Source organism: Anabrus simplex, chromosome 1 (genome assembly GCF_040414725.1).
Source record: "Anabrus simplex isolate iqAnaSimp1 chromosome 1, ASM4041472v1, whole genome shotgun sequence".
Classification (NCBI taxonomy): Eukaryota; Metazoa; Arthropoda; class Insecta; order Orthoptera; family Tettigoniidae; genus Anabrus; species Anabrus simplex.
Window position 1 is genome coordinate 820574710 of NC_090265.1, and position 23515 is coordinate 820598224.

The 23515-nt window shown below is 39.3% G+C and overlaps 1 protein-coding gene across 3 annotated transcripts in view; it reads left to right on the forward strand.

The window, feature by feature from the left end:
- Window positions 1–23515, forward strand: part of LOC136873834 (toll-like receptor 2) — a 195501-nt gene that overhangs the window by 152248 nt on the left and 19738 nt on the right. The window contains exon 2 of one of the 3 annotated variants that reach the window (XM_068227608.1): window positions 11712–11899. The exons of 1 other annotated variant lie outside the window; for it this stretch is intronic. The gene's annotated coding sequence lies outside the window, so the exon portion shown is untranslated. The remainder of the gene's footprint in view (window positions 1–11711; window positions 11900–23515) is intronic. One more of the 3 variants, XM_067147110.2, reaches the window with a different exon arrangement.

Below are 23515 nucleotides of genomic sequence, written 5' to 3' on the forward strand. Positions count from 1 at the left end.
ACTCTAAGGGTACACACTTGAAACTTCGATCGACCAGCTAGTCGAATGGGTACTCGAATGTTCTTTCAACATTTAAAAATGTACATGGAAATGTCTACTACATTCGTAATGTCTCTACATGTATCTGAAAAACCTTACAGTAAGTTTCCAGAACCCTTCATATACACCAAATATAGTACAACAAGTCTAACATACGAACATTATGGAATTTTCTATCGCTATCGACTCTCTAGATTTTGAGGTTAAACAATACTTATTTGAGGTTATACAATTTTATACTACATATTTACAGAGAAACCATATACTAGTCATGTTTAACACTTAATAAAATATAATTTAGCATTAAATAAACTATAATTAGAATGTATTAAACACAATAATTGAAGGTTTTACGTCAGTTACGATGTCGTACCTACGACATCTTAAGTGTGCACACTGCTCATTCAAAACAGCGCGTCAGAGTAGGGATCGAATTGCTAGAATGCTATGATGAACCAGTGTGTTACGTACCAGCAGTATCAGAAAATGTATGAACTAGAGGAATGGTAAGCTAAAGAAGAAAATTTTCTAACTCCTCAGCTATTTCCCGCCAATATTCAGTCAGGCTGTTATACTCGGTTCGCAACAGTAATCCCATCTATCGAAGTTCAGTGGCAGCATAAGAGACAAAGAACATCACAAAAAATAATGGTCAACGTAACGTTATTGTTGATCAATGTTATGCGCTTTCGATATTTTAGGCCTTCACATTTAGTTTTCTTTCGATTCTGAAATACCAATCTTATCATAGTCGGTACGGTAAAACAGAATAAAATATAAATGATCGGAAACCGTATTCTCTATCACTTTTGTTATGTTGTACTTTTCGATAGAACCAATAACATAGGTACTTAAAAATTAAATTTTAGGCGCCTTCCCCTAAACTATATTTTCATCCAGAGTGAATAAATTTGCTTATAGCTTAGACTGTAGTTTCGTATTCCCCGACTATATACACCAATTTTTATTTAATTCTGTTCACTCATTTTCTCGTGGCTCGCGTTGATATGGACTTACAGTAGCAACAAAAATACAATTTCATGAATATCTGTGTTATCATAGCTGGTACGGTAAAATTGTATAAGACATAAATGATCGGAAATTTAATTCCATATAACTTTAGTTATGTCGTATTTATCGATAGGACCACCAGTAATATAAGAATTCAATTTTAGGCCTTCCTCTAAACTACCATTTCACTCAGCGTGAATAAAATGATTCATAGCCTACATTTTAGTGGCTCATCCCCCGACTTCACATACCGATTTTTATTAAATTCTCTTCAGCCGTTTTCTCGTGATGCGTGTACAGACAGACAGACAGACAGACAGACAGACAGACAGACAGACAGACAGACAGACAGACAGACAGACAGACAGACAGACAGACAGACAGACAGACAGACAGACAGAAATTACGGAAAGTAAAATGTGCATTTCCTTGTTACTGTTGACATGACCGATGCAGAAATACCATTATTGTCAATTTCTGAGCAATGTACAGACAAAACGGTAAAATTCGAACCCAAGCTCATAGCTACGCGACCCTAACCGTATGGCCAATTCGATCGGTCATCTTTGAAAATATGTCTCTATCTATCAGTAGAGGATTTTTTAAAATCGTCATGTTTTGTATAGGGTCCCCGAGATGCAGAGTAGCCTTGTGGGTTTCTTTTTATCAAGACCAACTATAATATACTCAGACCACAATACAGAAAAAACATGGCTGCCGTACCGGGCCAAAGCTGACATGGCGAGGAGGAATGTTCTCCGTTCTCCGCTGAGAATAGTGAACCTATTCGCATCCCTAGGAAATGTGTTAAATTGTCTCCTGAGACCTATCTAACCGCGTTCTACAGTCAGCTTTCGCATAACATTCATTTACCTCGAGTAAGAAAGTGCCCTAAAACAGCAACTGCCACTGAGAGAAGAAAAAATATTGATATGAAGAAGGTAAGACAGATAATTTTCAGTCTTTTACGACAAAAATGTGAGGCTATTCAACGTGATCGCGAAAGTTAGTGTTCTCAAGACATACTCTAGATATTCCATAGACATCAAAGTGACGAGTGGCCTAGAAGTGCAAGAGAATTTTAAAATTACTGCTTTACTAGCAGAAAAAATAAAGTTGACATTAGGATGTTAAGGACAAGATCTGAAGTGTGACAGATGGATAAAATCTGAACCTCGGGTAAGTCATCTTGGTAGTTATGAAGAGAGTAGTATTGAAATGAGTGACAGAGTATTTATTTTGGGAATTTTCTGTAAAATACAGCCTTGTGTTAGCCTTTGAAAGGAACATTAATAAATAAAGTGTTGTGTGGAACTGTTCAACTCACTCGGTCTAATACTTTTAAAATCCGCTCAAAGCATCTTACACTCCTAGATACCGAGCGAGTAAGACTTGCGGTTAGGTTCGCGCAGCTGTAAGCTTGCATTCGGAAGATAGTAGGTTCGAATCCCACCGCGGCAGCTCTGAAGATGGTTTTCTGTGGATTCCCATTTTCACACCAGGTAAATGCCGGGGCCGTACCTTAATAAAGGTCATGGCCGCTACTTTCGCAACCCTAGCCCTTTTCAATTCCGTCGCCAAAAATCTTCGATGTATCAGTGCAACATTAAACAAGGAAAAGAAAACCTATCCTAGATAAAGAGCACGTAAAATTGCTATTTTTTAACGTATCTAAGTTATTGGAAACCTTTATAAACATTTTCGTACTACAACATTTTCACGACCATGTTTTACTCGCTCGGTATTACACCCTTCCGGGCCTCGAATGGAAGACCCGCGCATAAGAATGCCTCCATATAACTGGGTAAACACCCTCGGATGAGACTAAAGTAAGGGGCGGCTCGACATGCCGAGCTTCGAAACGATCCCCTTCCTACTTTCTGTGCTGGCCGCGGCAGCTCGAGCACTTGGGGAGTGGTTACGTTCGAAAAAAATAAAAATAAAAAAAAACAATGTCGTCTTTCCCTCATTAGTTTCGTACCTGTGTCGTCAATTTTATTCTTCTGTCGATCACATCGTGTAATATGAGATGATGTCCACTTACATAATACATTCTATTCTTAGCACGTAATCAACCGGTCCCTACGCTACATAATTGACATATCAAAGAGATATTTTACATAATACACACAAAAAAACACACATATCATCTAGCTAAACCCCGGACTTCCCGTATCTGTCACCAAGACCAGACAACGTTGAACAACGGTTCTGTTTGAACTCAAAATAGATGCACATTACATACCAAACACACACAGATATATACACTTCATGCCGAAAGGAGGCCATTCCTGTAAGAAAAACATGGTTATCAGTATATTCTGCCTCAGCCCATCTGACCTGGGCTCGAACATATGACTCCGACCGAGAGGTGCATTCCTGAAAGAGAAATCCCTAACTAGCTACGGTCTCATATCACCGGACATTGGGGGGAGATCAATATTCATTTATTAATTACCTTTTAAATCACCGTAATATTATCATTATATAAGTATTCTTAGCTAAGCCATTTAAACCAAACAAAAGAGCACGGTGAAAACCCAGAGCCCGAGTCTTACGACGATAGGACAGCAGGTCCCCTTCTGTCACGAATGGAGCAAACAGGCACGCACAAAAAAATAAAGGAAGGGTGGGTCATTCGCCTTACTGCAACCAGCACTCATTCATTAGCTACGTCGGATCCTTGACTCCTCTCAATCACAATGGCCAGTCCTCCTTTTCCTCGGAGACACATATCTCTGGCCCTTTTGTTTATTCATCTTACCGTAGAATTCCCATGAAATACTCATTTATTCTATACCGTCTCATTCTTTTCATGAGCACCATCACTTCCGAATTATCTCATCAGAAACTATCTGGGCATTCGGCCCTCTCACTACGTCTCATATCGCGTATCTTCTTTCCTTGGGTATAGGACTCTCGTGATTCCTCAATTCCTTCGCTCACCGCCCTAAGTTATGCATATATTTATATTTCTACCATACATAAGACTCTGGCTTCCCTATATCTCAGCCGGTTGCATACAAAAGAATTCATAACTTTCTGGTTAAATAATCAAGAATCACGGGAAACTCGCGAACTGTCCCTCACTATTTACCTAAATAACATATTTTTATGCACCTCTCTCTCGGTCAGGATTTCTTCTTTCTTGTTGTACATGCACTTATTATTTGTGTAAATTACGCATGCATCGTCTGATTGACCCATGAGTTTCCCTAGCAAATACGATAGCCATGTTGGGCATTAACTAGCAACCTCTGGACATGATTTTCCCTGCTAATTTATTATTGTTCCAGCTACCCCTAAGTGGAACTCAAATATTCTCCTATCCTTGTCTCCCTTACTTGCTAGGATATACCACATATTACTAAGAATAACCCCTCACGATAAACTAATCATTAAGAAAAAAATGGGTCGTCCGGGGAGTTAGCTCCCTTGAATTTACGTTAACATTTTAAAGAACAATAAATTCCCATATTAGGACATGCATTATTTTACAACATTTAAGTATTTACAAAGGAAAGCTCATCCTATCCCCGGTTATACATTATCGTGCTTAAGAAATTTATATTTTGACATCAACTCATCTGTTTGGTGGCCGTGGTTTTTCCTTCCACGGGAGACCCATGGCGGAGTTTACTCCTGCATGACCTCGGCACTGGCGTCGAGCGTGCTGTCCTGTGACCCTGGTACACACAGGTCCGACATTCTGGCTGGCTCGTTCACTGGTGAAATCTCCACAACTCGTCACAAGGTCCTGCTGTTACCACGACACGAACACAGAGATTACACCACGAACAAGCAGGTCATGCCACTTACAGCGAGCGCGTTCACAGCATGAATCGGGTAGCTCACAACACCTGAGCACCCTGACTTAGAGTAGCAACTTGGGTGATACCAATTTACTAGTATCACGGACTCATTTAGGCCGGCATTGTACACAGACGAAACCGCTACTCGTTTATAAACTCTTCTTGCAGCTTATTTACTGACACGCGGCACAGATACATTCGCCTAGGCTCGCTTGGCTTCCCGTCCGCACTTCACAACGGCTTCGTATTTCACGGCCGCGACGGACACAATAACACTGTCTTAATATGTGGTCAGTAGGGTTCTGACTGTAAAAACTAGAGCACAACGGGACATACCGTCCCCTCTCAACGACCCGCTCGGAACTGTCTTCAGCGAGGGTCAGCTCAGCTTTTATGGTATACGCACCGGAAGATAATGGGCATAAACGATTCACGGTTCATTAAGGACAGCAGCTCCTTTCGTCCCAGGAATTGAAGACATTTAAATAGTGGATACCGTAACCCCCCTTTTCCTCTCCTAATTGATCAAGGTGCGCTTAACTAACGATCGGCAGTTATCACGTAATTCGACTCCCGCCTTTAATTATTTCATTAGCGTCCCTTGGGGGTGGAGTCATCTTTTGAGCGCGACTCTTAGCGTGGGTGACGCTCTTGTATTCACACGTGTTAGCAATATATTAAATCTGGACATCTGGTGACCTCCTTTCGTCCCTTGAGTAAAGTATTCCATATTTTTAGTCTGGGGTATGCAGAAAATTCAGCTCTATTCACTGGTGTACCTCCCATAATTTTCCTATGTCTGGATCAAAATATCATCTCATTTTTACGCGCCAAAATCTGACGTTGGCACCCGTGAAACATGCATAAAAAACTGGAAGTTCCTTCTGTTAGTTTGGAACCCTGGGAAGTTAGGCCACACCTCGGGGCGTATCTGACTACTCCAGCATCGCGTCATCTCTCCAGCTCTCTCTGCAAGTTGAGAGGGTCCTTTCGCGGGGGCTTGGCTCCTGCTCAGTCTTCCCTTTGTTTTCCAGGCGCTCTTTCGCGGGTTCCGTTCTGGCCGGACGCCGCTCGATCCCCATCGCCCATACTACTACCAATGACGCGACCTTTAGAAGTGATTTTAATGAGGTAGAAAGGCACCTACAATTCCAATGAGCTGTACAGGACCCTGTACGCTTTCAGTATCTAGGAGTGTAAGATGCTTTGAGCGGATTTTAAAAGTATTAGACCGAGTGAGTTGACCACACGGTCAGGATTGAGTAACTGTGACCTTGCATTCGAAGATGGGAGGGGTTCTAATCCCACCGTTGGCAGCGCAGAAGATGGTTTTCCGTGGGTTCCCACTTTCACACCAGGCAAATGCTGGGGCTGTACCTTAATTAAGGCTACGGCCACTACCTTTACAGTCGTAGCTCTTTTCAATCCTTACGTCACCGAAATTATTTGATATGTTAGTAAGATGTTAAACCACTAGTAAAAGGTAAAGCTTTACAACATATATCAAGTTACACCTAACAAATTCCACTTCATTTAAAACATGAATACGGACTTAAGAAAAAATCGACACAACACCAAAAAATAATTAGTTGTCCGGCTATTAACACTATGATAGCACGCCCATTATCCTATTATGTATCATTCACCAATATATTGAAGTTGACTAAAACTAGCACTACACACATCCAACAAACAATAGCTCTTGTTTCCCTGCTTTAAGTTTCTTGGCAATTTCTTTTGATATTTTATTTTCATTTGAGATCTTCATATTATAATTGTTGATAAAAATGTTGGCAACAATTTTTACACACTCCTTTATCACTTTTGTCAGAGAATACCGCAGTTGCACACAACACTTGATTTATTAATGTTCCTTTCAAAGGCTAACACAAGGCTGTATTTTACAAAAATTTCCCAAAATAAATACTCTGTCACTCATTTCAATACTACTCTCTTCATAACTATCAAGATGACTTACCCGAGGTTCAGATTTTATCCATCTGTCACACTTCAGATCTTGTCCTTAACATCCTAATGTCAACTTTATTTTTTCTGCTAGTAAAGCAGTAATTTTAAAATTCTCTTGCACTTCTAGGCCACTCGTCACTTTGATATCTATGGAATATCTAGAGTATGTCTTGAGAACACTAACTTTCGCGATCATGTTGAATAGCCTCACATTTTTGTCGTAAAAGACTGAAAATTATCTGTCTTACCTTCTTCATATCAATATTTTTTCTTCTCTCAGTGGCAGTTGCTGTTTTAGGGCACTTTCTTACTCGAGGTAAATGAATGTTATGCGAAAGCTGACTGTAGAACGCGGTTAGATAGGTCTCAGGAGACAATTTAACACATTTCCTAGGGATGCGAATAGGTTCACTATTCTCAACGGAAAATATATCTTTGCGGACAATAAAGTGAATAGTTAAAATGTTTGATGCACACGACAGTTTCGTTATTTACAGCAAAAGTCTCGTTATTAATGCACCAAATTCATTTTTCTCGAACACTTATTCCTTCGGTGAGGTATTAGACATACCCGGAGAATCACCTACAGAGGTACACAACACGATAGATCCATGTTAGCCTAATATATGTACATTACATCCTAAGAAAACACCAATTATTACAACACCAGCACTAAAACACAATGGTAAACAAACATACAACCCTTACGATACCACGTTCAAACACGACATTTATTAAACTGCAGGTATTTTAAGCTTGAACTGGCGATTCAAATACTTCCTTGTCAGTACTGAAAATCACGAATTACGATCACATGCGGTCTCGAAATACCTATCGCACAATTAACTTTAAACTCGTATCTACGATCACATTTAACCTATGCCTGGCCCGCACCCACGGCTATATTGCCATTAATCGAAACCTGCCTTGAGGTCTGATTATTGTAGTTGGTCTTGCTTTTTATTTAATTTATTGCGTCATTCGGCTCACTTACCCACTGTCCACGTACACCGGTGATCTCGTGATTCGATTATTTAAGTCTTGTGCAATGATGTGACATACGAACTGAGAAAATAGTGAACTGTTCTTCCCAATATAAAACAGACAATTTCTAGTGGTCACGAGCATGACTTATAGTCATAAAGTAGGCTAGAGAGTTGAATTAATTGTCGAATGTCAACTAAGTTATAATACTGATTCATTAAACTAATAAATAGAAGAACCTAATAGTCTGCCTATTTACTAGCTAGTTACCGTACTTTGGAATTTTTCGGCTCCATGACTAAATGGTTTGTCACTTTGGAATTATGTTTTGACTACCTTTTTAACACTGCAAATAAATCTGTATATTATTATTTTCAAATGAGCTGAGAGGAGAGCCCGTCTTAGCGTACGATTCAGTGTGCCATGCCTCTATACTGTATGTCTCGCTGCAGCGGAAATTCGGCTCCCCGCCAATGTCCACTGTGCCGATATGAACCGTGTGTGTGTTGTGTCTCACTGAGCCGTGAATGCATACAATTCTCTCAGTGTGCCATGGTACTGTATGTCTCGGCTGCAGCGGAAGTTCGGCTCCCCGCCAGTGTCCAGTGAGCCGATAATGAACCTTGTGTGTGTTGTGTCTCACTGAGCCGTGAGTAAGCCACTCAGCACTGTCTGCTGCGAACCAGCTGAATCGTGTGCCGTGAGCTCGCCGTTCCTGTGAATCGATTCACTCGGACACTTGAATGAATCGATGCACTGCTTCGAATCATACCCTCAGTAGCCAACACTAATATCGTGGTGTATGTCGGAGGCTGGTATTAGCAACTTCTGCATAATACTTCGAACAATGGATAGGATGGCGTATTTGGACATTTTATAGCAGCATCCAAATCCCAGTGACAGAAAATTAGGGACTGCTGCTGAGTACTGCGTCCAACAAGATAATGACCGGAAACATACTAGCTGAGTCGTCAAGCACTGGCTCCTTTACGGTACACCGTATGTGCTGTTAATACCACGCCAGTCCCCAAATTAAAACCCTATAGAGCATTTATTGGCGGAACTAAAACAGAGACGGCAACTAAAGGGGAAAATATAAGGAAAGATAGAAGCCAACATTTCTTGAATATTAGCAGTAGATAGAACCAGAAATCACGGCAAAGCTAGTCCAGTCCATGCCGAAAAGTGTTCAAACTGCCATTGCTGCCAAAGGGAAATCGACTGGATACGGAAGAGTTATTTGTTCTGTGAGTCAAGAGCGAGTGAAGTACAAGTGGACGAATACTTTTGCTACACTCCTTGTCGGAACAGACAGCTACAGAAGCCGGTACTTTTAAACATGTTATGTTATAATTTGATTTGTGTATATTATCACGTTCTCATTCTCAGATAAAAGGTAACTAAGTATTACAACATGGATTTCCTTGCTACGTTTCCACTTCTGACCGTTATTACCTGTCACGCCAGTGACTGGATGGATACTTTTGTGACTGTGAACATAGGAACCATAGGTCTGCGGTGATTAGTAAAAGGGGCTACACGTACCCTCTTTCACCCGACATAACTCCTCTTGACATTTCTTTTTGTCGGGTCACATTAAAATCTGGTGTATGAAACCCCAGTTGAGAGTGAGAAGGACCTCGTGCCGCGGATCGTGAGGCTGTACATCTTGAGCGAGAAGCGCCGGGGATTTTCCAAGGAATGAGCAAAGGACGGTTGCGTCGATGCGAATTGTGCTGCCATGTTGAAGGGAGACATTTCGGACATCTGATCTGAGGTACGAGCATGCACAGAAATGGTGTCCCCCCATAAACAATCAACACTGTCCCACTCCAGTACTGAAAAAGAGTGGAGGGAGTGAAGGAGTAGTGTTGAAGGCCATCTCAGTACCGAAAAGGAAGAGGAAGGTAGTGACCGGGTAGTGGTGAAGGAACAGTGTGAGTATTGCTATACCTCCACCACTGTGCCCATTTCATTCACAACAGTCTTACAGCGGTCTTTCCTCCTGCAGCAATGCGTTAAGCGAGGGGGTGGGGAGATGCCATGCTTCGTTTCTATCGGGACACCATTTGTGTGCATGCGTGTGCCGTCCGTTTCTCTGTTTTTCATTGTCTCCAGATAAAATGCAAACCAAAAACACACAGGGTCACACATTTTTGCTCAATGGCCTAGGAGATTGGTAGCCATCTTTAAGCGCGAATAGTGCTGAAACTAATCACCGCAGACCTATGGTTCCTATGTTTACAATAATTGTATTTATACCTTTAAACACTCCTTTAATTTACGAAACAATGCGTTTCTGCTCACTATATACTTCCTATGATATCACTAGAGCTAGGAATTTTAGGTGCAAAATTTTGGTTAAATAGGTGCAAAAAAGGTGCTTTAATATTGTCGAAAAAGGTGCAAAAAAGATGCAAATTTTAAATTAAGTATTCACAAAAACATCACCAAAACCAATTTTACATTATATAAAAGGACACAAAATCCACTCAAGTTATCATGCATTAAAAACCTACCTAAAACAAGTCACAGAACATGTTATTAACACCACATGTCCAGAAAACTGTCAAATAGATAACATTTCACCGTTATTTTCAGTGAGTTTGCATCTCTGGTCACTATGTAAATAGAAAGGAATGTTGAACGTCAACGCCAAAAGACATAAGTGGTGCATATTTTGTTTGCACTCGATATTAAATGCCTGTTTGTTGCAACATCCTTAACATGACGGTTTTTGGCTAAGTGTCCGACTCCCTGGCTAAATGGTTAGCGTGGTGGCCTTTGGTCAAAGGGGTCCCGGGTTCGATTCCCGGCAGGGTCGGGAATTTTAACCCTCATTAGTAAATTTCGCTGGCACGGGGGCTGGGTGTATATGTCGTCTTCATCAACATTTCATCCTCATCACGACACGCAGGTCACCTATGGGCGTCAAATCAAAAGACCTGCACGTGGCGAGCCGAACATGTCCTCGGACTCTCCTGGCACTAACAACCACATACCATTTCATTTCATTTGGCTAAGTTCTGTTCTAGTATCTGCTTTGCATTACCATCCAGTACTCTTTTCATATCCATCACAACAGCCCATTTAAAAAATTTCATATAGCCTCCTTATTTTTCACATACTGCATAACATTATTACGTTTTTTTTTGTATCGTTCTTGATATATAACAAACATTGCACCTCAGAACTGACCTGTCACTCTGAATGCCATCAGCACTAAACTGTATAGCACTATGACGTATTTTCTCGGCGTTCATTTTTTTTCACTATACTACTTGATACTGATACTACAGTAATAGAAAATAGCGTAATATTAAGTTATTTGTTAATAGGACAAGGGCAGACACCACACACAGCCAAAGCGTATTCTGAACCGTCACCTAAGCAAAAATACAGTAACAAGGCCGACAGATAAGCAGCTGATGAAGGGCGGCAAGCTGATAGTTCAACAATTACCAGGTTCGTGTTTAAGCTCCCGATTAGTGAAGTATAGGCAGCCTACGATTCTAGCGACGAATTGAGGAACTACATAGAACATAGAACGAAGTTTTACAGACGAAATGTTCGGCTTTTCTTGTTCAATTTCTTTACGAATACAATGCGGCAAAGGAGCCAAAAAGTATTAAACAAGTGGGAAAAAAGGTGCTGACGGTAAGAAAAGGTGCAATAAGATGCTATCATTGGGAAAAGGTGCAAAAAGGTGCTACAGAAACATAGTTAGGGGTGTTGATGTTATGTTTTCTTTGCAAGACAAGCACATTTGAGAATTTTAATAGCCAAAAAAATAAATAAATAACGTGCAGCACCTTAAATTCCTAGCTCTAGTTATCACTGTTCCTTCCTACGCAATCCTTTACGTTCCTAATGTATTTATACTTGTTTGTTCCTTAGGTGGCGATGACGAGCACAAAATGGTGAAGCTGTATTTTTGGATACTGCTGTTGCTCTTCGTTCAGGACAGCGTGGTGAGGTCCAGTTATCATCCCGTTCCAACGATGCCGTTCGCTTATACTAGCACTCCGTCTTCCAGAGTCGTAAGCAACAGCTGTACATGTGGTAGACAGACTGAATTATTAATGGTATGTCAGGGGGCGTGTGAACGCTTCCCTAACTACCAGATAAATGAACCCATGCTACATGTTACGAAAACTAATATCAAAACCATGTACATTGGTGATCTGTCCAATCTCCAGAATCTTACCTCTCTCAGAATAGATTATAATCCCCGTCTCACCACAATTGAGCCAGGAGTCTTCGAGGGCATGGATGCTTTGGAATATCTCACTATCTCCTTCAATGCTAACTTAAGTTATTTAGCTACTGGTACTTTCAAAGGTCTCTACAATCTTACTGAACTGGTACTAAGACATAACAAGTTTTGGAGTGTTGAAAGTGTTGTTAATTCTTTGCTTCCGAAATTCCTCCCTCGCCTGATGAAATTGTCCCTCAGTCAAAATACGTTTAGTCATATAGGTGAATACGACTTTTTACCACTAAATGGAACACATCTTGACGAAATCCATTTAGAACTTTGTCAGTTGGAATACATTCACCCCAAAGCCTTCAGACCTTTAAGCACTCTACGTCATTTGCAGTTATGTCAGAATTTACTTAATGAAACTACGTTGACGAATCTCGTTAGACAAATGACACGAGATAACATTACATTGCAATCTCTGAATTTATGTTATATGGAGTTCCAAAATCCCCCCAAAAAGTTACTGACTGCTATAGCAGTATCTGGAGTAACAAGTCTTACGTTGGATAGAAATAAATTCCCTAATCTGACGGCCGGGTCATTTCCTATAATGCCCCAATTAGAATTCCTAGGTCTTAGATATTGTTCCATCATGTATGTACAGCCTGGAACGTTTAATGAGACTTTTTTCCCGCAACTGAAACAGTTAGACCTTTCGCACAACCAGCTTAGTGGTGTTATTCCGGGAATTTTGCCCATTCAAGTGTCTGAGCTTGATATTTCCTGGAACTCATACAGTAATCAGAACTGGAATGACTTCCTTCTAGGAGAAAGAAACTTCATTAACATGAATCTTACCAAACTCAATATTACGTACGTTTCTCTCGATTCAATTTATAGGGAAACCTTTACCGGTCTGGGGAGTCTCACTGACTTGTTAGGGTTGAGGAATGCTTCCATCAGAAGCATTGAGCCTGGATCATTTCACGAACTTGTAAATTTGAGGTTCTTAAATCTTGAAAATAACCCCTTTCCTTCTCAGTCAGGATTAACGGCTGGAATATTCGAAGGTCTCAGCAGTCTCGAAGTTTTACTTCTTAATGGATGTGGAATATCTAACTTCAGTGATGTTAACGTATTTTCTTATTTAAGCAGTCTCCAGTTTCTGATGTTAGATAAGAATCAAATAGTGAAATTGAGTCCAGAAATTTTTCTTCCATTACCTAACTTGCAAGGCTTATCTATTGAAAATAATTTGCTCGAACCGTGGGTTGATGAGCCATTATTTCAGCACAATCCTAACATTTCTCAGATGTTCCTAGCAAGTAATAAACTTACCTACATAAGTTTTGTTATGTTTGAAGATTTCTCTAAATTAGAGACATTGACTATAGATAATAATATGTTTATTTGCGATTGTGTAGCTATATACTACGCAAAGCAATGGAAAATGGGCGCTGAAAATTTAAGTGTGGAATATATATTATCTCTTTCAGTCAGAGGACCATACTGTGAAGCTCCCGAAAATTGGCGGTCCAAAGAATTATCTACCTTCCTCCACACAGAACATGAAGACGTATGTCCACCAGGAATTACTAATGAAATCCTGTGGCTGGCAATATTTTTATCGCTTTTACTTCTTCTAGGAATTATTTGCGGTGTTCTTGGTTACAGATATCGGTCTTACATCCGGTATTGGACATTCTTAGCAAGAATGGACTTAAGAAGACGGGGGATGTCACGATACAGAGGTAGAAGGAAGGTAGTTTGTAAAGGATACACAAACTACCAATATGATGCATTTGTTTCGTACAGTAGTGAAGATAGGAACTTTGTTGTTCGTTTAGTGGCAATGTTGGAAAACTATGAGCCTTTCCTGAAACTGTGTGTGTACGAAAGAGACTTTCAGATTGGGACTATAATATCAGAGGCTGTGTTGGAGAGTGTGGCTATGAGTCGTAGAACTCTGTTAATTGTGAGTGACGCGTTTACCAAATCGCAGTGGTGTATGTGGGAGTTACGGCTTGCTGAACACCACAGATTGTTCATTGATGATGATGGCGCTGGTGATATATTTGGACATCGTGACGATACTCTCATTATAGTGAAACTTGGAGATGTGAGATCGTCGAATATGACACCCACACTTAAGTATCTCATGAGAACGCGAATTTATCTAGAATGGGATCAAGATCCTAAAAAACAACGAATTTTCTGGGAGAAGCTTAGAGCTACACTAGCACCACCAACCGTTGCAATAAAGGATGCACAACCCACCTTTATAGCCGAGTGTCCTAAGTCAGGCTCCACTTTAGGACTAGGAAGCTTAAGTTAACAGGTGACTTTCACCAGTGTGGAATTTCTGCGGATTATTCCTCGTGCATTTAAGGAAAGTGATTAGATATTCCTTATATAAAGTCTCGAATCTCCTGTTTCAGTTCCAGGCAAACGTTTCACTTTAGCCCTGAATTAGAATGTTATGATTTTTATACGAGATGATACAATAAAAAGGATTTAACTCGTAGACGTGCAATTTATTGTCTGGCATTAGTATAAATTATTTTTCTGTATAGCTCCTTATTTGTCTGAGCATTTTTCCTATTCGTCACCAGCGTATGTATCTTACAGATGATGATAATAATAATAATAATAATAATAATAATAATAATAATAATAATAATAATAATAATAATACACTAGAATTAGTTGCTCAGACGGTAGAGTACTGTCTTTCTGGACTCAAGTTAACAAGTTCGATCCTGGACCAGTCTAATCGTATTTGAAGGTGCTGAATGGAGGGATGAGTTTGTCGTGACCACATGTGCCTGTGCCGTAGATGGATGTCCTTCTGCTCAAAAGTTAATAAAAGTACATTATTTCTAATTTTTTGAAAAAAGTCATTCCGAAACCAGAAATTGGTTTTACCGTACACGGATACCCATATAAGGTAATAAAATCAAAATATTTTTAACAGTGATATATTTAAATTATATTCATATAGGCCCTAATTGTACAAGACGCACTTTTGAAGTAATTGACAATTTATTGTTATAGACTAACACACAAAATTAGAAAGAATCACAAAACCACAATCTTACATATCGATTCCACAAGTACCAATAGTTGTATTGAGCCGTAATAGCTGACAAGGAGTATTCAGCATAATGTAAAGTCATTATTCTTTGTTAGACAAAATTAATCTAAACTGTAGACTATCCTTCTTTTTACCGGTGTCGTAAAAATCTTGAAGACACTTGGCTGCCCGTTCTGCACACTGATTTGCTATTTGCTTTACGACGCACCGACACAGATAGGTCTTATGGCGACGATGGGATAGGAAAGGCCTTGGAATGGGAAGGATGCGGCCGTGGCCTTAATTAAGGTACAGCCCCAGCATTTGCCTGGTGTGAAAATGGGAAACCACGGAAAACCACCTTCAGGGCTGCCGACAGTGGGGGTCGAACTGATTTGATCTAGGAATTTCCAGCATTGAAGGTTCTTGATTTCAACATCTTTTCACACTATTTTTCATGACCCTGCAGGGTACGGCATAGTTTCTGATAATAATCTGCATTGTACATTATGTCAGTAAATCAATGCTCGGCCCAACTGAAAGACATAACCTCCTCGGTTGTCAGGAAATATTATCTAGCCTTCCATCCATGCGTTATATCACAGCCTGCACGGTTGCTAGGGTTACACTTACGTCACACTAACCTTCGTCACGCTAACTTTCGTAAGGCAAATTTTCAGATGAACTCTGGATATAGAGCCTAAGACGTATTTATGTCAAGAAACCTTCGAAATTTGTGTGACAAGCATGTCATGGGGAGAATTACAGGATTAAAGTGGTTGAGATCGATATTATACTGTGCTTTTTTCGTAGATTGAAGAAGGGAGGGACGGAGAAGGATTTGGCCAGCCGAGGGCAAGCGGGTGTGTTTAATTGACCTGGAAGGTTGTGTATTCGATTCCTCGAAACGAAATGAGGAATTTAGAAATGAAACTTCCAGTTCTGGAGAAGATTATAGCTCTGGTGCTTACTCAGCCTACATTCGAAATTAGTACCAGGTTAATATCTGGGGCAAAGGTGGCCGGATATAGAGATAACCACCACATCCCACTTACTGCCGAGGTTACGGATAGTGGAATCTCTCCAGGGGTCTATACAGAGTGTAACAATAAGGTACGGCCAAAATTTCAGAACACATCCCTCACAAGTAGAAGCAGAAAATATGTAAATTTACATGGTTCGGAAAGACTCTACTTCCATTATAGAACTCATTTTCTACTACTCTGCATAGTGCATTAATAATGGGAAACACACAGGAACAAAACTACCAGCATATCACACGAAACTCTGTCTTACGCCTTTCGTTAGTATTGATACATGCATCAATCCGCCATCAGTGCATCCGAGGTACAATGCGACGTTGATTTATGAAATAGCTTACATGTAGAACCTAAATCCGTTTGAAATATTTCTTAATCCTTCTCTTTATTTTGCAATGTATTCAGTGGTAAGTGTTACTAAATAAATAAATAAATAAATAAATAAATAAATAAATAATTGTTCAATAAAATTCAGAATACTCAATCGTCAAAAATTAACAGTGTTTCGCCCCTGTGCGGCATGGGCTCATCCGTTGGATGCCGCACCTTCCCAAGACACTGGCCGGCTAGCACGCCGGTAGCTATCGCAATCGTTCAATGGTTATATTTTAAACACAGAGATGAGTGATTTATGTAGGGCAACAATAATCACAAGAAATGACAATTTTCTGTACTTTATTAGGAAATTCATATCGGTCTGCAATAGAGCAACTTGAACAGATAGAAAGGTAAACAAAAGTTTAGGTCTTAATAAGTTTGGAATAACTTGTTTCAATAACACTAATTATTATTATTATTATTATTATTATTATTATTATTATTATTATTATTATTATTATTATTGCACTATTCTAGCAGTTCCTATTAAAGGAATCATTATCTAAATTTCACAACTTCAGGCTTGTCTACGTTGTGAATTATTAGAGTTTGTTCTAAGATATGTTGTGTTAAATCGGTGTAAAATTCAACAAGGAATATGTCCTTAAAATGATGGGTATACGTGAGGTTTTGGATAAATGTAACAACAGGAGCAAATTTTGGCATTATTCAGTGATGCTCTGGGCAATTATATGGCCAAACAGTATCAAATATGAAAATGTGTTCATGTTTTTGTGGGATGCAGCTCCGTATATGGTGCAAGCTGATGAAGCATTGAACCAAAGATGATTCAATTCATTTGCGCATTCCATGCACTTCATCAGTGTGCGGAACTTACTGGAGCTACACGTTAAAGTGTAACTCTTATTATCTTCAATCAGGAAAGTGTTTTGAAGATTAAGATGCATCATTTTCTCGTAACAGTGCAAAACAAGTCCCAATTATTTTAATACCTATATCAAAAAGTTAAATTCTTGTTCTGTCGCTTTAATGTTTTTAAATTGTACCCTTCTCATAAGTATGGAAATTCTATACAATACAGATATTCTTTACATTAGTTTGTATCATTTTAATGAAAATGTTAGTACATTTTTGTCATAGATGTCTTAAGAGCTTCATCATTGTTTCTTTGTGTAACAAAATAGTGTCATGTAACAAAATGTATGGCGTGATCTTACCTAGCAACAGTATCTTGAGATCTGTTTAGGCCATACATCTGTATGCCATGGCCATCCATCAGTACTTCACATCACAGCCTGCACGGTTGCTAGGTAACAGCGCGTCGCACATTTTTTGAAATATATATATAATTTGATTTTCCCAAAAGGGAAACGTACTAAGGGAAGTCCGTGTAATTTGGACCTGCATGTAATTTGGACCGATAATATTTTTGGTATTTGCAAGTGTGGTTACCCTCTGTCTGAGGCAAGGTCAGCAAGACAGCCGAGAGTAGCTTTCTTCCTGGAAGTTGTTTTGCTAATGGGCGTAAGGTTGAAGGAGGAAGAGGAAAACAGTCTTAATACTAACACTCCTTGTAAGCTTACACGGTGACAAGTAGAGCAAACTCCCGATTATCTGGTGCGCATTATCCGGTTTGCGGGTTATCCGTGCACGTCAAAGATTTATTGTATTATAATTTTATTTTATTTCCTTCATTTTGTCATGGCATTTTGAATACGTGTGAACTGAGCGCTTGAAATTCGAGCGCGCTCTCGACGGCAAGCGTGCTTTGTTCGAGAACTAACCAATGTACAATTGTTTGTTGGTGTTCTGTGATAGCAGTCATGGCTACGAAGCGAAAGAAAGAGCTTTCAACTTTAAAACAAAAGCTTGAATTAATTGAAAAGTTCGAAAAAGGAGAATCAGTAAAGAAATTAGCGAATGAATATGGGATTTGTGTTCAGACAGAGACATTAAAAATAGCAAGAGAAACTCGTAGAATTCACTTTTCATACCTCAAGAGTATTTTAGTACCAACAACAGACATGAGTAATTTTTGTAGTGGCCTACTTTATTGATACAAGTGGTTATTGAATGTGGTAATTGTTTGACATTATAGTATTTTCAAACAGAATTGTATGTTCTATATTATTAAAAGTTTCGTTATGCATCAAAATGCACGAATTGTATTATCCGTGTTTTCAGTTATCCGTGCGAATGTGTCCAGTGATTAGCCAGGATAATCGAGAGTTTGCTGTAAGTTTGCTGTGAAGTAGTTATTTCAGCCAAGAGGGTGTTTAGCTTTTACAAGTACTGATGGCACAGTAGGTAAGTTTTAACATAAATTTTAAATACTTTGTAAATTAGTTTTTTATTAGATCTTAGCACGTCGTGCCCGAGAGTGTGTAATTTAGACCGTTGAAACAATTGCAATAATTACGTTTCTTCGTAGTTTTACTGGTGATTCTAAAATAACTTGTTTTATAATTTGAGGCCGGTCCTGCGGTGTAGGGGTAGAGTGCCTGCCTCTTACCCGAAGGCCCCGGATTCGATTCCCAGCCAGGTCAGGGATTTTTACCCGATTCTGAGGGATGGTTTGAGGTTCACTCAGCCGGCGTGATTACAATTGAGGAACCATCTGACGGAATTATATGTGACAAGTATTATGATGACGACTGTATTCAGTGCAATAATTGCAGAAAGTAGGTTCGTGAAAACTGCGCCAAAGTTCAGAATGAATTGTTTTATCGTTGTCCTACATGCCTAAAGTGACTACCACGATTGACAGAGTCGTATTGTATTGCTTAGTATTTCATAATATAGACATTAAATAACTTAGAAGTGTTTATATTTACCAGTCCAAATTACACGAACACCTGGTGCAAGTTACACGCTATCGGTCCAAATTACACGATAACACATTTTAGAATAAATATTACTTTTAAACAAATCCTACAGATAACATTTATTTTCACCAAATCATTTGATACATTGTACTAATCATCGTGTATAAAATTTGAGAATTTTTTATTACGGCCAATAGAGTTATGTACATTTAAAGTTAAGTGGTCCAAATTACACGAACTTCCCCTAACCTTTTATCCCTATGTTTTGGATTACTTTAGCACATATGTCGGCCTAGTACATATTTAGCCATTTTATGACGTATAAATCCTATCCCTGGTGAAGACTGTATGCATTGCCAGATTATAAAAGTAAATTTAAAAGTTGTACAACAATATTTGTTCTTAAGGCCAGTTAGTACACGAATTATTTAATCAATTTTGTAAGCTGTCGGAAGAAGAGTAAATAGTTACAGAATCATTAACTTGGGCGCAGTAGTGCAAACCTAAAATCTTTGAATTCAAAGTATATGACAGAAACCAACTTTTTTTGTATTTTGAGATAAGAGGGAATGCACTGCAAACGAAGTAGTTATGATTTGTAAATGGCATGTATTATTACAGACCCCTATTATTAAAGCATTGTTTTTAGAAACAGATGTGATATTACGAGTACGGTACCAAAGATTCTTTTTATTTTGACGTGTGATAGTTTCAAAATTATTCTACTTCACTTCAGACAGCTTAAAAAATACCGAACATAGGAACTTCGAATACTAGAAATTAACTAATCCATATTTATATTGTTATAAAACATCATCTCTTAATTTGTAATCCAAGACTGTGCCGATGTTCGAGTGGTTAGTGATCTGAGTAAATAAATAAATTGATTCCTTTTTCAGTCAGGTGTAATACTGTTATAATATGTTATCTGTTTCATTCCAAGTCGTTCATACCGGCATCTAAAATAACTCGGCGAAAATTATTTCAGTATTCTAATCCATATACATATTGTACTCGGCTTCGCTCTTAAGAGCGCTGACTGTCATAAACGACAATGGCACAACCTGTTGGCGAAAATGAAAGCTTGAAATTGACGGGCACTTCCCTCAGGTGATGTCAACTGAAATATTTGCACTTCAGGAGCTGAGGTCATGTATTATTATTATTATTATTATTATTATTATTATTATTATTATTATTATTATTATTATTATTATTATTATTTTGCCATTGATGCTTACACGGCCCGTACTCATAGACATGATATAATCATGCCTATTATTATTATTATTATTATTATTATTATTATTATTATTATTATTATTATTATTATTAGGAGTGTGATTAGGACAGTGGCTCAGCTGGTGGTTTTCGACTCAAATGTCCGTAATTCGAATCCCAGTCGATCTCGGGTTGAAATTTTCACCTGAGAATTAACATGGTGTCACTAAGGGCATCCGCCCTTAAACCCGCGACCCAAACATAGCTGAGCCAAGTTGGCCTCAGCAACCTCAGAAACTCCTGTGATATGTTGAGTGGTGGTGGTAGTGATCAATGAGCAACCCATCCTCTCGTAACACTAATCAGAGGGAAGAGGAAAAGGCCTGACACTCCGATAAAAGTATCGGAAAATCAAATGCTCCCCAAGGATTCGCAAACCTAGCACCGTCGGTATCAGAAGAGAACAAGAAGAGACCAAGGGAGGTTGGGTAGCAAAGATGAAAATGAGGAGCCTGGTACAAGTAGATGGAAGAAATACCAGACTCAGTTAGGGATCCCCCGCGGCCAGCGACACACGTTCCAAAATTGAGAAGGCCTGGGGTCCCCTTTCAGTCTCCTCTTAGGACAGGCAGGGGATACCTTGGATGTATTTTACTACCTCACCAACAGAGAGGGGGATGTGCTAACTAAAGGTTTTATTATTCTTTCTTTCTTTCTTAATCTGCTTACCCTCCAGGGTTGGTTTCTCCCTCGAACTCAGCGAGGCATCCCATCTCTACCGCCTTAAGGGCAGTGTCCTGGAGCTTCAGACTCTGGGGCGGGGGACACAACTGGGGAGGATGACCGGTACCTCGCCCAGGCGGCATCACCAGCTATACTGAATATGGGCCTTGCGGGGGGATGGGCAGATTGGAAGGGATAGACAAGGAAGAGGAAAGGAAGCGGCCGTGGCCTTAAGTTAGGTTCCATCCCGGCATTTGCTTGGAGGAGAAGAGGGAAACCACGGAAAACCACTTACAGGATGGCTGAGGTGGGAATCGAGCCCACCTCTACTCAGTTGACCTCCCGAGGCTGAGTGGACCCCGTTCCAGCCCTCGTACCACTTTTCACATTTCGTGGCAGAGCCGGGAATCGAACTCAGACCTCCGGTGGTGGCAGCTAATCACACTAACCACTACACCACAGAGGCGGACTTTATTATTATTATTATTATTATTATTATTATTATTATTATTATTATTATATTCGTTTACGGTCACTTGAGACCACGTTAAGCAACAACCACACATTACTGGAAGCCTTCTTTGCAGCCCAAAATCTTTGTATTCTTTCTCTGGCAGCCTGTCTTCTTTCCTCTGTCCATCACCTATTCATTTTCTGTTCGTCATGGAAGCTTCTGAAGCTGTCGATCACTTATCTATGTCACTGATCTATCTATCTATCTATCTATCTATCTATCTATCTATTATTATTATTATTATTATTATTATTATTATTATTATTATTATTATTATTATTATTATTATTATTCTCTATGTCATACTTAGCTTGTTGAAACGAGTATTATTAGTTATGTAGCCTACATCAATTATTTACTCTAACATACTTGTAGATAAGTGAATGTGTTATTTAATATACCCAGTAAGTTGTGGTGTAATGTACTCTTGTAAATATGTAAACATTTGTAAATAAATTGTTTCCAGTTGAAGAACCATACATTGTTTCTTCCGCTGCTCTGTTACTTGTATTATTTCATTTCCCTGCCCAATCTCCAGTTCAAAATTACCTTTCCTTGGCTAGTAATATCAGTAGACATTATCTGTACCGAGCGATGAGATGGTCGTTGTGTTGTGAGAAAATCTGAGTAGAGTGATTAAATGTTTAGTTTTTCCGTTCCTTTTCTCCTCTGAGAGAAATCAGAAGTAATAGATGCTCGCACTTCTGCTCAAAGATGACACGGCGTCTTCTGCATTTCTTCTGTCGTTGTGTGGTGAGTAAATCTAAGTAGAGATGAAAGGGGTAGAGTGAAGAGTTTAAATGCTTAGTTTTTTTCTCCTGAAACAGTAATAGATGCTCGCACTTCTGCTCAAAAATGTCACGGCGTCTTCCGTCTGCAACTTCGATTATATACCCAGCAGTATTGAGTTCACAGGTGGTAGACTGGCAGGTACAATATTTCACAGAATAAAGTACCGAAAGATTGACCGAGTGGCTAAGTGGCTTAGGTCACACAGCTGTCAGCTTGCATTCGGTTGATAGTGGGTTCGAATCCCACTGTCTGAAGATGGTTTTCCATGGTTCCCCATTTTAACAGTTGGCCTATCCCACCGTCGCCATAAGACCTATCTGTGTCGGTGCGAAGTAAAGCATATTGTTAAAAAACAAAGAAAAACGAAATGAGGTGTAAAATAGAATCAAAAGTTAGTGCACGCTTAAATACAACAATAACAACAACAACAAAATTAGACCGGATACTTCAAATATATATTTGCATTTTTAGAAGTTTAGTGTTTTCCTTCCTCACCACATCCAACACCTTTTTTATTTGTAAACAGTGATGTACGTAAGGGACTGGAAAAATGTCCAGATTCCAGAAGAAAGGAAATGATGGAGAGATACTTTAGATCGGAAACTTGTCATCACAGGGTGCCTAGCGACAAATAGTCTTGCGTTTACAGTCATAAGAAAATTTTGGAAGCGGAAAGTAGTGGTAACTTCGTAGGTCTTGTAAAGTTGTTAGCCAAATTTGACCCTATTATGAGAGTTCACTTACAGAGATTTGAAGAGAATCGCCTCCATATAACTATCTGGGAAAAGAAAACAACTTTCAGAATGAACTAACCGAACTAAAGGCAAACCATGTCATATCAAAAAATCCTGAAGAGGATTCGAAAGGCAAAAGATTACTATCAAGTCCTAGTAATTGAAGTTCTGGCGATAAATATCTAGTTAGCTATTCCCCAATAATTTTTTCATTGAACAGATGTGTTTGGTACGAC